General features: G+C 31.8%; 1 long non-coding RNA gene across 1 annotated transcript; it reads right to left on the bottom strand.

The window, feature by feature from the left end:
• Window positions 1–1,128: 1,128 nt before the first annotated feature.
• On the bottom strand, window positions 1,129–3,443 carry LOC128171150 (uncharacterized). Its single transcript, XR_008242026.1, has 4 exons — window positions 3,308–3,443; window positions 3,055–3,157; window positions 2,174–2,338; window positions 1,129–1,253 (listed from the first exon to the last, which is right to left on the bottom strand). It is a non-coding gene; the product is annotated as an uncharacterized LOC128171150 (long non-coding RNA).
• Between the last annotated feature and the right edge of the window lie 12,276 nt (window positions 3,444–15,719).

Raw genomic sequence — 15,719 nt, 5'->3', positions numbered from 1 at the left:
TTTAGTATTTTAAGATCAATCGATAATTAAATTTTTTGAAGGAATTAAAAGATGAGCGATTCGGCCAAAAGGCCTTCGGTAAAATTAGTTCCATTTGGGGTTGTGTCATTTGGCCTCTTGTTTAAATAAGTCTCTCTGGCGTTGACCTTTTGGCCTCTTGTTTAAATACGCTCCATGTGGTGCTTATAATCTCAATTGCTGTGTTTTCATCACAATGTACTCCACTTAATAGATCATCTTACATCTTTGTGATCTTCATTTAAAGGCAATACATTTTGTTACATCAGCATACTTTGTTCTGGAAACAACATTCGAACTGTTTTCAAACACATGATACATGTATTTTAGTACCTTAATCTGCAACGTGGCATGTTTTATTTTATACTGTCTCATGTTTTCTAACGAGTAAGAAGCTGACAAATGTAAATGCGTGCAAAAAACATAGATATAATTATAACTTGTACAATTTCAAGCCTGTTATATTGTATTAGAAACTGTGGAATCGTTATTCTTTATGGGGAGCCAGTTTTCGAATATCCAGAAGGCTGATTCAAGATTCGAGATCTTCGAAATACGATATTCCAAATTCGAGATTCAAGATTCCAAATTCGAGATTTCAATATTTAAACCAACTAATCAAATAATGGATCTGAAACCTTTGTGGCTTTCGTTTGGAATCTTTGCCGACGAGTTTACATTACCACGAACTTATATGCTACTATTTGTAAAAAAGAATAATAAATTATACTGAACTTGATAGCAACGACATTGCATCCCCACAATCGAGAGAGCTGGGGAAAATGTGTTGTTTTGTTTTCATAACTTTCCAAATGTGTAAGGAATTTGAATATTAACTATAATGGTGATCGTATATTCTGCTGTTTAAATTAAACTTTAAATAACTGACCGCCCTGGCCACCGAAGCGTATTAAAATTCTAAAGTTAAAAAATAAAAGTTAGAAATATTATACATTTGTAGTTTCATATAAAAAAATGAATCGATTGAATTACATTTTATTGAACGTGAGCTTAGTTCTCAATTTCACAAGCAAATGAAGGTATATCGGGCGTGTCTGGCGATGTAGCCACAAATTCACCCAGTTCATTAAATGTAAGTACAGTTGCTTGAGGATCGCTGTCAAACAATATAGTGGAAGGACGATAGGGAAGAGGGCTGCCATTATCTGTTACCCAGTCAGAGAAGCAAAAACTCTTGGATCCTTGGATAGTGACATCAGAAACACCTATCTGAGCTATAAGAAGAAGAATGTACATAGAAGATACACAGTTGGCATTTTTCGAAATAAATACATAAACTTTTGATAGAATTTAAGAATCATCCCTTTTCCCTGCAGCCGGTACCGAGTTAAAGGAAGTTTCAATTAAAGTCTCTTTACTAACATGAACAAGAAATGGTTCATGAAATCGGTAAACACCCTTTATGTTTAAAATTAATAAAACGTTAATCGATTTGAACGACTTGATTGTAAACAAGATGGCACACAGAGAGCATGATATGCATCTTATAAGAAATAAATTCGGGCTGTAAATACATAGTGCCGAACTGTAAAACTGTAATTCATTCAAGCTGTGAAAAGGAGATGTTAAAAACTTGTAATCAGTAGTTCCAAAAAGTATTGAGGCATTCTGATTCCACAGTTCACATCAGTGCATATTAAACCATAGTCATACTGGGGTACCATTTACTCTTAGCTAACAAATTAAACACTTCTCAGAACTGAAAACCATTTTGTTGTGATTTCCCCGAATCATTATTTTTAAATACAATTTGCACACCCCCCATTCGTTTTGAAATAATTTTTATATACAGTGATAATTTCGGTTTTTTTACACCGTTGTTCTACATTAACAATCATCATCTTCTGATTCTTAGGATACAGTGGTAAATACTCAGAGAAGGAAAAATCTGATATAAATCATCTGATCAAAATAAAGATTAACAGAGTTATTCATTTTAGAATGTGGGATGGTAAATATTCATTGAGAAAACAAACATACAAATACTGAAGTTTAAAGTTTAAAAAGTACAATGATTTGCAATTCGGCTCTAAAGCTAATTTGATTTATATTTTAGCTCTTATTTTCACTTAAGCTTACCAGAGAAATTTTTTACCCTCACCAGAAATCAAATTATTAAAGGAATCAATCTTACCCATTAATTTTATTAGTTCGTCTGCCTCCTCCTTCGATTTCAACAAAAGAAGTGAACCTCCATCATTTGCACAACGCTGTTTTGCAATATCGTTAGTAACTTGTTCTTCCACAATAAGATTACAACCAAGCAGAGGATTAATATAATATGTCATTGGGCATGAATCTGGGGAAAAAGGATAAACATACTTGTATACGTAATAGATTTATAGGTTGAATAAAGTTTGAATTTTTGAATAAAAACCCGATTTACAGCACTTTTTTTATTCAAATAACAAAACCAGGTCAAAACTGATAAAGAGCAACTTCATTTGATATAGGCAGTAAATGTACATGGCAGAAGATATTAACAACACGAAGTTTGTTTGTGTGCAGTTAATGATAACACTCACAATTTGACATTAAAGTTAATTGTATCGAAATATTAGTATGCGGATAATACCATATATAAATTATACATCAATTTTTGTTCAAAATTTTAATATAATATAAATAATAATGCATTTTAAACCATGTGTGTTTTGCCATCTTTTATTAAACCGATTCTATGAAAAGTCTTGATATACTCTACACAATCCAGTTTTAAAGTGTATTGTACTTAACAGCTTCGGGTGACATAATTGTTTATATTTTAGGAACATATAATTAAGATGACCCAATTGTCTTGAATGAATAGTCACTTTTTTCTTTTTAAAAGATTTAACTTAGCAAGCGCTGTCATTTTTATCAGATTATAGACGTATTGAACTGCGGGAAATATACATGTTGTATAATCAGGCTAATATAAAGCTAGCTATAAGGCGTATCGCAAATTGTTTCTCTTAAATATATCAAAGACTCTAAATTTTATATTCTTTATGTTCTGAAAAAACGCTTATTTACCTGAGTCAGAGGTTTTACAGCAACTTCCCTCGACGCATTCGTATGATTTCTGACAATCATCGCTTGATTCACATGGTTTCCCACTCAAACAATCACGTTGTTTCTTTTAGATAAATGGATATGTTTTAAAATTGATATAATATCAAAAGTGTATGTAAAAAAAGACAATAGAACAAAACCTGTATTATCAATTTCAGATTTTTTCACTGATCACTACATTTTTTAGAGTGTTACATGAAAATAGAATACATACAGGTGTAGGTAGGTTTTTGTTACAGCAAACACGTTGATCGTCGTCCGTGGTGTAACATTGATGACCGGGATCTGGACATTGACCATTGTCGTCACATAGTCCATGTGATAGCTGGTTGTGTGGACATATTCTCTCTATTTTGAACGATATGTTTTAAAGTTTAGATCGCTCTTAAATTTTATTTTTGTGCTTAATGTGGAATAAATTTATTATATTCATGTTTGTAGTTTGCATTTTATGTTTTAATACAGTTTTGTGTTTCTTGATAATTGCACATGTAGCAAACAAACTACTGTTTATGTGTCTCAATTCACGTGTTTGCAAGAATCATATTAACTTCAGTTGATTATCAAATAAAATTATTGTTTTAGAAAATAAAATCTTGTGAAATACTGAATGACAAATATTACCTTTAACCTGGCAACAGTTTCCGTCAACACACTTATAGCCCTTTTGACAATAAAGCTCTGTGAGCGAACACTTTCCAGAAGGATTACCGACTTCACAGACATTAGGCGTATCCTGTGAACGGGTTTACAGCCATTATTTACAATATACAACACTTCAAAATATGAGAAAAAGATACATATTTCATATTTTCCCTCACCTGAGCAGCACAAACCATTGCGCCAACGATAATCAAGAACTTCATGCTTTGACTTTGAAGAATCACAGACTGGGGATAAAATTAAACGTAATCAAAAAATCACAAGTACATTTATTTAGTTACTGAAATTGTGACATAATAGTATTAAAAAGTTTTTATACGGAATTGACTTTTAGTTAATTGTATGTCGTACACGAAGTGGACCAGGATTATAAAGAAAAATAAAAAAAAATATAACTTAGAAGATTTTTCGAAACAACTAATTGTTTTGGAAAGTATTAACTCTTTTTAAAATTGTGAAAGAAGTCTGTTTGTTTGACAAAAGAAAAAACAACAACATAGATTCAGATCTGTCATTTAGTCAACTAAGTGTTAAAAAAAAGAGGATAATTAGCATGGCTCTAGAAACTAGACACGATCTCGTTGGAAGCAACGAGTTGGTCTTCCATTTAATGAAAAATTAATGATAGAGTTAAATTAAATTTCGACATTTGGTACAAGATACTATATTAACATCCTTTTAAACACATTTTTGGACCTACACTGCAAGATTAAGATTTCCGAAAAAGGTCATTTTTAAACTTCAATGTCTCTGAAATGCTATGCCCGATTATAAAACGGTTTATAGTTTTGTATTCAGTACAAGAATGTCTATAAAACATTTAGGTTCCCCCTCATGTTAAATTTCTAGAAGTTTAAAACATATTCTGAGGGAAGAAAATGATCGTTACTGAATTTGAATTTTTTGAAAAACATAGTTTTACAAAAATGCTGTTTGAGCGGACCGGAAGTGACGCACGATCATGTTTATACCTGATCGGCCCTAGGAAATCAAAAATCTATTATTCCTTTCAATTTCAGGGGTTTTTTTTTACCATAAATCGTTTTTGATAAAAAGGGAGAAAAACTCTCCTTTTTAATAACAGATAAACGAATAAATCAGCCGACTGGAAATGACTTCATCAACAAAAATGTACGTGATAAAAGATCTTGATACTCTTTATTATCTTTGAAAATTTCGTAAAAAATCCGTTGTACCATGTCTGAGATATTTGAGTTTATAGAAAAATGTTAAGAAAAAAAGAAGAATAATAATGATAATAGTAAAAAAAAAAAGAGAAAAAGAAACCTACCAAAAACGATAGTGTCTTGCTTTGAAAACAGAAGAACCTTGAAATAACTTAAAAGATAACTCGAAATAATCAATTGTCTTAAAATGTAATATCTCTTTAAAATTCTGAAAGAAGTATTAACAAAAAGCAAAAAAAAAAAAGCATAGATGCAGATCTGCCACTTAGTCAACTAAGTGCTTAAGATGTCAATAAAAAGAGGTTAAATAGCATGGCTCTGCCATTTAATCACCTTTAAACACAGTAAGATTAATGTACCGAATGACATAAGTTCCTGTGAAAAAGGAAACAACCGATAAGCGAATACACTAATAGATAGAGAATAAGAAATTCTCTAAAATAAAGTCTACATATGGACGGGGTATTTCACTTAACTAAGAATTCCCACCCTGTTATGCATAATCTTGTTTTTTATAGTTTACGTATTTCTAAATTGCTTCGATATTGATCACAATATGACCATGCATTGTGTAAAATAATATGTGATTAAATTATTTTCCAGTGGATCAAATGAGGTCGGATTTCTTTTTGTATTCCACTATTCCAAAGGAAAGCTTAAAATAGGAAAATCGCTTAACTTACTTGTTAATAAAAAAGCAAAGTTTCTTTTTTTTTTTTAAACAAAGAGGGTGATTATTCAAGAATCGGTACAAAAAGCTTTCGAGATATGAAAACTGCCGGAAAGAACAAATAAAACATTACTTACCAGATTTGAAGTCAACTGTCGACAGTTGGCTGTGGGTCCCAATCAACAGTTTTATACATTAACTCGCCAAGAAAAAGGCAGGATCAGTACACAGGTGCACCAATGAAAGTGAAAGGACTCTTTTGTAATCAAACTATCGACATTTTCAGCCCACCAATAATGATTCAAATCAAAATGTTCGCGTGGACATTAGGAATTATTGTTGATACGCCTAGAGCCAGTGAGGCAACGAACCATTTTTAATGACATGAACTATTGCCATCTTGCTTCTTGTATCACTTCTTTAAACTGACTTTTAAAGAATTAATTTTCTGCAAATATTATAGAATTGCTTGCTTATATTTCGATATGACATTACAGGTATTTTACACCTGTTATCTACAGGTTAGCGTCACCAGGTACTAGTAAGTAGTCTACATAATTCGTTAAAGGTTTACCGTGAATCTTTCACTACGGTCTGGTTGAAGACATAGTTTTGAGATGCTTATCCTCTGAAAAAATAATAATCAACATATATATGGTCAATTTATTTTGTCAGATGTCTCTCGAAGATGGTATGTTTTCCAATGAATATTATTTAAACTCTGTAAATTTTATATCGACTTAAAATGCATATGCAAAAAAAAACATTCAATATTCCTTAGGAAGATTGTAATACAAAAAAAAGACATTGTGATAACGCTGGTTATTGTATTTTGTATAAAAAAAATGACAAAGTTGCATGTTTGGATTCAGAAATAAACATGTCTTGTATCAATTATGTTGAACAATTCACCGATGTATGAATTTTGTATCCACATAATCAAATCCACCGAGACCCGATTTGCTATTTGTAACACTCAAGACAGCTTTTTTATATCATTCTAATCGCCATTCGTTTTCTTCATTATTTTGATTTTTGCAACCTTTTTGTAAAGTAATATCAATAATCTTAAATGACAGTTTAGTCTATGTACACTTAATATAGCTTGGCATCAACTCAAAATGAATTTTGATAGAACAAACATAATCCCAAATGGACCATTAGCAACAATGTAAAATGTATATGAAAAACATGTGCCTATTGCAAAAAGAACAATAAATTACTATTGATATTACCAATTCAGAGAAAAGAGTTTTTACATGGACATCTATCAATGTTAAAGCTATAGAAATCCTTTATTCCGTGTAAAGTGTCAAATGTACATGTATCATTCTCTCAAATATTTAAGTGTACTAAATGTATAGCATCTTTTTCAACATTAATATATCCATTGTTTAGGTTTACCACGGAATCTGTTTAACAATATGTATGCGTGGTTATTTATACACTTAACGTAATCTTCAGACAAGGTTTGGATTCACATCTGCTTCTAATGTGCAAAAAGGTTTCGCATTCTTTCATAAGTTAAATGATGTAAAACATATAAAAGCAATATAAAAGCAATGCAACTGAATTGTTATTATTTTTAATGTATTATGTTACTTTTTTAATTGGCGACATCTCGGATTATACTTCAATTTAAAAACAAATCTACCTTAAGTCAGAATATCTAGCATTAACTGAAACATTTAGTGTAAAAGTCTTAGGCCTATGTTTAAATTGCTATGAGGAGAGCAAAATTCTACTTCAATTAATTTTTGAGAATAAATGTATCTTTTTTCATGAGAGAAAAGATAGACCAGTCAAATAAAATAAAATAAAACACACTGATCTTAAGTTTAAAACATATCGTTCAATGTAGGGAGAATATGTCCACACAACCAGCGATACCATGCACTATGTGACAACAATGGTCAATGTCCCGGTCATCAATGTTTAACTACGGACGACGATACGACGATCAACGTGTTTGCTGTAACAAATTTCAATTTTAAGATTAATAATCCGAGCTTTGCTCTCATGTTGTTTAGCCCTGGCGGTTCTCACGTTATTGTAGCTATAGATCCAGCAATATGTATGTTTCCTTAATTTGCCCGTGAAATTTAAAACTAAGATCATGTTTGATAAAGTACAATTTCTCTATCGATTCTTATTTTTTAAATGTAATTAAAATCTATAAGACCTAAATCGAATGTCGCCAAATACCATGTGTGTAAGGGCGTTGACAGAAGAATGCATGCGTTCGGAAAGAGGTTGGAAGGTCAACAAATCTTCGATCAGACCTACTATGTTAAATAGGGTTTTCTCTGTATGATTTATTAGTTAGTAAAAATGTTTGAATCTATAGAATGTTAATGCTTTCTTTTTTACTTATTGTATACACGCTAGGCACTTGTAGTTACAACTGTTAGCACATTGTTAATAAGGAAACAGAAGAAGATAATATAAAATCAGACTCGTCCCGTCTGAAGATGGAGTTGCCAAAGTATGTATTTGAAAAAAGTACATATACACATGTAGTCCTGGAAATTATATGCTAAAGTGGTAAAATTTGTGGCTTATAAATGAGGTTGACAGAAGATACAATAAGCCACAATGTACTAATGATGTAAACACAAAAACCGAGAGCATGGGGGGGGGGGGGGTAAAAAGAAGTAGTATTACTGTAAGAGGGTGGACTTTAAATAATTATTTTACTTTGATATTTATTGAATGTTTATATAAAAAGAAAAGTGTCTGTGGTTTTGGGGGATTGAACTGGGTGCATTTGGTGTGTGGGTTTATGACTTGTACCATTTGGCTGAGTCAGAATTATATTTAAAGTAACATATTATCTTTATTATAGAAAGTACATTTAGGTTTTTGGTTAATTATTTCGTGAAGTCATAGAAAGAATAGCATTCGGGGTAATTCTTGCCTACCTCACTTTAATTGTCCAAGAGAAAGGCAAAGAGAGAAGATACATTTAAAGGTGTATCAGTGTCAAGAAATTTAACATTCACAGTGTGTCCTTGTTTAGGTATGTGTATTTGTTAATTTCTTTACTTATTGCAATGATTGTGTATGTATTAACAAATTTTATAATATATATTTAATATTGAGATATATCATTTTGTAAAGTTTTTGAATGAGAAAAGATAAACCTGTATTTACATGTATTAGACAAAGGAAAAGGGAAACACTATAGATAAATGAATAATAAAGAGTATTGGAAGGACATGTATAATTCAGATATTTACGTTGTATATTACAAGTCTGATAAATAGATTTTTATTTAATTTTTTAGGATCTGTCAACATTTATGTATAAAAGGAAATAAAGAGCCCCAATACAATATTCAAAGTGTTACATTACCTAATCAAAGGGATTTTGTGTTTTTTTCTATTACAAATTAAATATTTTTGTCTATTTTGTATGTCTATTCAGGTTTTAAAGTGATCTATTGAACTGCCGGTCAATAGCCTGCGATCAATTAGACGGCCGGTCAATAGTATGTAATCTATTGGACCGGTGGTCATTAGACTGCGATCTATTGGACCGGCAACGTTTTTTGGAAAAAAGCTCAATTGCTATAAGATAACTTTATTATATTTTTCCTCTTGTTCTTAAATTTTATCTTTTAGGTGATCTTGGTATTGATTGACAATGACCTGAATGCATAATGGTAATTAATATTATTATTGATAGTAATTATTATTATCATTATTTAAAGAAGATCGATGTAGGTTTAAAGATACATGAATAATTGTTCAAGATCTTCTTGCAATTAAAAACTGCGATATCCAACTTGTCCGACCAGCTTTGTAGTGGAGGGACATTAAAGCTGAACACCGCTCGTACATAGGCACTGTCCGCCATATTTCTCTTTAATCGCTGCTGTCCCTACAACCCTTATATAAGGGGCAGACCTCTAAACAGTTCAAAGTACTTCGCTGTAGAGGTCTCACCTGTGTGGACGTACATTTTGCCTCGCCGTGTTACCCGGTCGCGATGAAATTATCAAATTTTACGCACTTTTTGAAGCCAGGAGAATACTAACATCAAATAAATTGGTCAATGCATTATTTACGAACAGAAAATGAACATAAAATAAGAAAAAAATGCATAAAATCTAAAGACCACGAAAGGAATACTACATATCGGCCACGAGGTTCAGGTGTGCAATCGGGTGTAACGAAATCGAAGGGTTTATATACCAGGTATATGTGTGACGGTGCCTATTTACGAGTGGTGTTCAGCTTTTATATGTAGTTTGCCTATCGGGAAGGTAAATGTTACGTTTCAGAAGTCTTCAAAACGTTAAAGCGATTTTAAACTTCGTTGTAAAGTTCTTTGTTGGAAGTTTTGTTCGTTTTTGGGAGCCTTCTGTTGGATATGTTAGTGTAATTCTAAACCATGATGTCAGATCTGCACTGATCGTGGGCACCGGAACAATAATGGAACGCACGAGATAACACACAAGCGGTGCTATTTAAAGTGTCGCTAATTATAGTGAATTGAAGTAAAAGCATGTATTACAATTTTTATTACGATTGCAAACAGTGTTTACATGTTCCTTTCTGAATTTCATAAAAGTGTGATAAAATCTTTATTTAACAGGAACACAGTTTGTAACTGTGAAATCTATGATCAGATCTTACTTGAACGTGAATGGCTGACGAAACGTCCTCAATGTGCTCTTAGTATTAAGCAGAATAATGAGTAATTGTTACCCAAATACATTAAAGAAATTGCCGATAACTCAAATTTGCTGTGCTTAATTGATTGCGTCAAAGATATTAACATAATGGTGAGATTTCAAGGTCCATATTTGACATTGTCATAGATACGTCTTTAGGCAAGTTTAAGACTTCCAATTCGGATGACGAGCAAACAAAAACAATTTTACTTGGATACTATGATGGTTAGCCTACCCTTAAAAGTTTGTTTCAATTTTGCACATTTTTATCTTTACTATATCTATCTTGAAATAATGTAATCTACAAAGAACCTACATTGAAAATTTGTTTTTATATAATCAAAAATTGACAATGATATAGAACCTATTTTGATATTTTTGTAAATCGTGTTCATGGGCAGTAACTCTTATTGACCCTGAAAGTATTATGCTTTGTACCCAGAGTTATCCTTTTTACAAATCGGTTGATTAGTGAACTCTGAGCAGTAATTTATTTCAGGTATATATATTTGAATATGATGCATTTTTATGCTGAAACTAATTGTAAACACTAATCGCTTTTATGCTGACATCTATTAACTTTATTTTAGGGTCTCATCATTTAATCTCTATATCTGAATAAATGAAGAAACCTAAAGTGGACGTGTTTATCTTTTGGACAACCCAATCTATATAAGATGTTTTAATATGATATCTAATGTAAACAGAAGTAATGATAAAAGAAGTTCTGTCTCATTGTTGCAAAGGGGGCTTGACCCAATAGGCAACATTCTGTTAATGAAAATTGACAATAACAAACTATCTACCATTTTAAAAAAATCCATTAAACGAAGTACAAATTCAAAGCAGAGCAACACGGACCTCTAAAATGATAGGTAAGATCAGGTACCTAGGAGGAGTGAGATTCCTCTGCTGACCGGTCACACCCGCCGTACACTCTTTGTTGTAATCAAAAAAAAAAAAAAAGGAAAAAATCCGTAGATAATTAGGCAATTAATTACGGTCTAACAATTAGTATGAAAAACGTCAGTCGTCATGCGACCCAGTGAATGACTGTATTTGCTGACAAGGTCGTTATAACGACCATAGAACTTACGAAAAGAAGACTACAAACGAGACTGTTGATAGTCCTGTTTTATAACTTTGTTTGTCAATAGCTTGCCTCGCCTTAAAAACTGTTAATACGGGGAACATGCCTTTCTACATCGAATTAACCGAGAGACAAAAACATTATATGCAGGTGATGAAGGTATGTTACATAAGTAAGAAAACTTTATTCTAAAAATAATGAAGTAATTGCGCTTATCATAAAGTTTTGTTGTTAGGTTACCATCAATGTCCATTTTCAGTAAAATATCCAAATATGAAACAGATGACGCAGACTCTGTGGTTTATTTTATTTCAAGTTCACTGGGGTATATCGAGTCCGCGTAGGTATGGAAATAACTATTGTTAATTGATAATACGTCGTCAATATACCTGGTTGTTGAATTAAAGGCCACAGCAAGTTATTTATTGTTTTCACGTACAAGTTTTTGAATAAATTCTGCTTTAAAAGAATACAATAATATGTCTTTAGATGATATGCAACCCTGTCATGTGACTGGCTTATCCAAAAAAGAAACTGTTCAGTTTACATAAAATTAAATAATATCCCTTGGACAATTTTGTTTACCTTCTCTGTGTTTTTTGAGGTTTACAATCTGCAGGAACCTTTCACACATTTTAATGCAATATATGTGTGGAATGTAAATGTTATAAGTTGGCAATGTATATTGTAACGTGCGTCAAACGTAGAAATTTAAAAAAAGCCTCCAAAAACTTCCCCTATTCTAGATGTAGCGACATTTACAAAAAACACCAGTCAAAACGATAAATGTTTCACTTTTAATAGATTACATATATATTATAAAAAAAGCGAAACCAAAAAAAAATTAGAATGAATTTATTTTAGTAAAGTTGTACATACACTCAGATGATTGAGTGGCGACGGAATTGACAGGACACCACAAGTTGATAGGACTGGGCGAGCACACGGGCGGATCACATACAGTTCACAGACGGAGCACAGTTTACAGAAAGTTAAAGACAGTCCAACTGTCACAGCTAGATCCCGCACGACATGGCCAAGCGACCAAGGATTCCTCAATGTGTCCTTCCTCTCCGATGCCCTTGCGTTTCTCTCTCCTGGCAGGCGACACTATACATCCTGTTGCGCACAATGACATCCCACAAATAAAAATAAACATAAACACAAAACAGCTGATTATCATAACAATATTAAGTATGCAATCGAGTGTAACAAAATTAAAGGGTTAATACATTCGAGTGCTAGTGCCTGTTTAAGATTCACATTCTTCTTTGAATTAAAAACTGCCTTTGTGGAAAAAAGATAACAGTTGCGATAAAAATTTCTGAAATGAACTTCTAGAATAGCAAACATATTTATTTTTGTGTGATGTTTTTTAATGAACAAGAGGTAATAATACATGATTATTGTTTGATGACTCATAACTATAGGAACGGGTGTACTGAGTGAACAACAAGATTGAATAACATATTGAACGCGAAATTTATTAAATTACACGGACGGATTAAAAATGCAGAGTTTCAATCAATGTGAAAATGTTTTAGTAATTAATATTTTTTTCTACTTTTTTTTGTTTTAAGCTTTGTCTTTTCGTCTTTTGCTATGACTATTTCTGTTAGTGATTGCTTTATATATTACATTCGGTTCTATTATGGGTTTTTTTTATATATTTCACGTTAAACAAAAGTTAGGGTCAGGTTATCTAAAATTCAATTTTCTTTTTTTAAATCCAATCTAAAGCAGTTGACCCCTATAGTACGTACATTTAATTTATACCACACTGCCATTAAGTATTTTTGTAACGTGTAATTTACTGCAGATTTTTTAATGTGGTTTAAAGTTGCAAACAATTGTAAGTTTGACCTTAACGTCGGTAAATCCTGTACTTGTATTTGTGGGGTTTTTTTCTAAATGGACTTGGAATATTTGAATAATCTATACTACAATATTACGATAATCAACTCGAATTTTTGGCCTTTAATAGCGATAAATAGCCATTACTCTTCTCGTTTATATATATATATATATATATATATATATATATATATATATATATATATATATATATATATATATATATATATATATATATATATATATATATATGAATTATCGGAATTTTTTTTAATTTAACAATCTTACGCATACGCATTTAATTCACTCTAAACCACAGGAGGCTCTTTACTTTATGTTTCCACGATATCTCATTTGCATGGATAAACTCAGAAACGATAATACACATACCTGTAAATTTTCATTTAAAATTTGCGATAGATTCTGTTCATCATAGAAAATACGGAAGATAACTCTCACATAGTGCATTTACTATGAAAATTCCCGAGAGTTCCGAATTTCAACAGTTGAAGCGACTGAGTAAAAACGTTCGTGAAATTGAGATTAACAATTTGACGTTATTTTTAATGCAAATTCATTCATTTACTCCAAAATCGTTTCCGAACGATTCTGCAATTTCCTGCTAAAATACATTAGGGGTAAATGGGAGGCATTTTAACTGTGATGAAGGCCTGTCCCGAGACAAAGTTAGATTATACAAATTAAGCAGAGTGTAGTAAAATTAATGCACTATAGTACGCTTAAAGCTTGATAATGTAAATGTCAACAATACGGGGTGTCGATGTATCTATTTCACGGCACGTAGCATCCTGTTTGAAACTTGGGGGGGGGGGGGGGCTCATCTAACAATCAAAAATTAAAAAAAAAGTTACCTTAGAAAATTTAGAAATCCCTAAAGTGGATGGCAGTATACCTTTAACTTCAAATTGATGTTTTAATTTCTATTTTCAATTCCTTTTTACATGGTCCCATTAAAATAAGTGGGCCAACTCCATGTTAATTCTGTTTAATGTATGTAAATTAAAAAAAAAATCTTTGTTGCGCAGAAAAGTGGGAAGGCGCAGCCCCCCCCCCCCGCCCAACCCCCCCCCCCCCCCCCATCCCACCATTCCCTGATGCAACGTGCCCGGTTCGATATCATATGCACCGGTTAAAGTCTAGTTTAAGTTACATAGAGGGAGGACAATGGTATATAGCGTTTAAATTGATAGGTAAGCGTTACATGTACACTACATTTGCTTTCCTATTCATTAATGGAGAACAGTACATTTCAAGATTCCATAAACATTTGTTAAACAAATATATGTATTGGCAATATGATATTGTGCATTCATGAAGAATGTAACCTGAAAAGCCTTCTTGGAGTGGGCAATTAAATGTAACTGCAAATGATTGGAGACTACAAAAAGTTAGCATATACCCGTTTTGCTATATTATATCTGGTGAAAGAGAAGAAAATATCTCAATCGTTCTTAATCGTTCAGACTGTCATTCATCCCCTACCCTGGTATCAATGAATCTGTCGGCACATGTCTATCTATCTATCTATCTATCTATCTATCTATCTATCTATCTATCTATCTATTTATCTATCTATCTATCTATCTATCTGACTGTATATTCTATTTGTCGGCGTGTCTATCTTGTTCTTATAAAAGAAAATACACTTATTCTAAAACATTAATTGAAGTAGAATTTTGCTCTCATTATAGCAATTTAAACTTTATTATTTTACACAAAATATTTCATTTAATACTTGATAGTCTGACTAAGGTAGATTTAAAAAATATATATATATTAAGCAAGATGTCGCCAAATCAAAAAGCAACGTTATACATTAAAAATACAAACAATTCATCTGCATTGCTTTCATCTGTTTCTACATCATTTAACTTATGAAAGAATTTGAAACATTTTTGCACATTAGAAGCAGATGTGAATACAAACCTTGTCAGAAGATTACGATAAGTGCATAAACAACCACGCATACATATTGTTACACAGAATTCGTGGTAAACCTAAATAATGTTGAAAAAGATGTTATAGACCACTTTCACATTTGAAAGAATGATATATGTACATTTGACACTTTACGCGGAATAAAGGATTTTTATAGCTTTAACATGGATAGAGTTGTATGTACCTATATCGTAAAATAAAGCAAGAACTCTGCTCCTGCTTGAACACTCGGGCATAAACTGGCGTTGTCACGATTTTGATAATATTTTATTTTAATTCTACTGCTTACACTGTTTTCGTAATGCCTTTCTGATAAATAACTAACATTTGAGTGTCAATCGTTAAGGATTAACACAGTGATTGCAATTTTCTGTAATATAAACAAAGTATTCTGCCAATCTTTTGTTAGCATTGGTGCAATATTCCGGTAAAAGTTCTATTTAAGTTGATTTTTCTAATTCTGGTAATTTGTTTTTTACTTGAATTAACATTTCGTACTGTTTATCTCATATATTAAATGTCTAA

Source organism: Crassostrea angulata, chromosome 2, assembly GCF_025612915.1.
Source record: "Crassostrea angulata isolate pt1a10 chromosome 2, ASM2561291v2, whole genome shotgun sequence".
NCBI classification, from domain to species: Eukaryota; Metazoa; Mollusca; class Bivalvia; order Ostreida; family Ostreidae; genus Magallana; species Magallana angulata.
Note: the sequence above shows the minus strand (reverse complement) of the source record. Positions and strands in the feature narration are given on the sequence as shown.